This window comes from Egretta garzetta, unplaced genomic scaffold (assembly GCF_000687185.1).
Source record: "Egretta garzetta isolate BGI_Z169 unplaced genomic scaffold, ASM68718v1 scaffold140, whole genome shotgun sequence".
NCBI classification, from domain to species: Eukaryota; Metazoa; Chordata; class Aves; order Pelecaniformes; family Ardeidae; genus Egretta; species Egretta garzetta.
In genome coordinates, this window is record NW_009258376.1 from 471565 (window position 1) to 473484 (window position 1920).

The window sequence follows — 1920 nt, forward strand, 5'->3', positions numbered from 1 at the left end:
CATATTTATTTTTTTGGGGGGGGGGCAGATGATTTGCCTGGTGCTGCTGCTCGTTCAGAGGCTGCGAGCATCCCCGTGTCCGGCCAGGCAGCACCCGCATCCCCATCCTCCCCGCCCCAGGCAGCGTGCACTGGCCAGGATCCCGAAACAAGGGGAGGCGAGGAGGGAGAAACCCAACCCACCTATGTCTATTTTACCCTGTGAGGTTCTGCGTGTCTATTTGCTCTAGAAACACCGTCTGCTTTTCATGCTTTTGTATCCCCCCCACCATCTAGCGGCAACACATTCCCAGGTGCTCAGGGGACCGGTCACACCCCACGAGCCGAATGCATCCCGGAGCCCCCCTCCTTCTTAAACCCTTTGTGGAGGTGAGCAGAGGCCGGGTTTGGGGATGAAATGCCTTTGCCTCCCAGAGGATTTTTGCATTACATCTTCTCCTGCGCCAGCTCTGCAGCCTTAATCCTCCTAATCTCCCCGCATCTCTGGCGTGGCTCATTTTTGTGTGCGAATGCCCTTGAGAGCCGCAAAGTTGCAGCTGCTGGGCGAAACGCTGGGCGGTGAGAAACTCTGTTGTAGTGGAAAACTATGTCTTGTGTAAACTGCCCAGGTATTTTGCCTTTACCTTGGCTTGGGATCAGAGGCGCTGTACAAAAGCGTGCTTTTGGGGACCTGGGGGCCTGTGGTTTGGGGGTGCTGGCAGCTCTCGTACGAGCTCCGGTGCCTGCCCAAAGCACCGCACACCCCGTGCTGAGGTTTCCTCCCCAGTTGGGGTCTGCCCAAGCCACAGCTCAGAGCTGAGACAGGAGGCTTTGGGGTTTTTTAGCAGGGTTTATTTTGCAGATGAGCCTTTCGGCAGCTTTACCGACACAGCCGGTCCCCGCTGTGCTCTGTGCACCCCCCTCCTGCTGGACCTGGTGCATCCCCATGCTGGTTCCCACAGCCAGTGCCACCGGCTCCTCTGAAGCTTCCTGAGCATGGATAAAGTTGGGGTGTCCCTGTGCCGGGGAGCGGGCTTTGGCCCTGTCATGCCTGGCGAGCTGCTGAGCAGGGCTGAGCCCTTCCACGGGGCAGCCGGGAGCTCGTGGGGGGGATGCTGAGCCCCAGGGGTGCGCTGGGTGCTGCTCACAGGGACCCTGAGAAGCTGTGCTCAGGGCTGGAGCCCACCGGGACCCCCCGCCCAGCCACGCTCCCATGGCTCCTCTCCAGCCCTTAAAACATCCCAAAAGCTCCTTCCACGGGGGTGAGCACCTCGACAGAGGCAGCGATGTGGCAATATTGACTTAATCTGGGTAAGAAGCTCTTGAGCCACTGCCGCGGGAGGGGAGCGGGAGGGGAGCACGTTTTATGCAACGAGATTGCATTTTCCTGGCAAGCCCTTTGCCGGCGCGGATCCCACACCCTGCTGAGCTCGCCCTGCTCCACCCTGCACCGTCCCCATCGCCGCCGGCCGAGGCCGACCCCGCTGCCGAGAGGTGCGGGATGGGCACCAGCTGCGGGGGGTCTTGCCCCCTGCTGACACCTTTGCGATGGGTTTGGCCATCCCACCGCGCCCCACCCCCCCACCCCGTGCAAGCCCATCCTAATTTGGGAAGGCCTCAGGGCCTGATGGGGCCAAGCCAGCAGGGTTGGACAGAGGCATCCCCCTCCCCGCGCCCCCCAAAAGGCACCGTGGCCCCGGCATGTCCTGTGGTGCCAAGGGGTTTTGGGGGCCCCATCGCAGGATAGGAGCTAGGCAGGGGGATGCTCAGCCCTGGAGGCTTTTCAGCAGCATTTCCCAATGAAGAACTTCAGGATTTAGCTTTGGATGAGGGAAGGGGGTAAAAAAAATCTGGAAATTTCTTCCAAAAGCTGAGACACTCGGTGGAACACAAACCAACAGTGGATTGGCCAAAACCCCGTCTATTTTCTGGGTGGGACTTT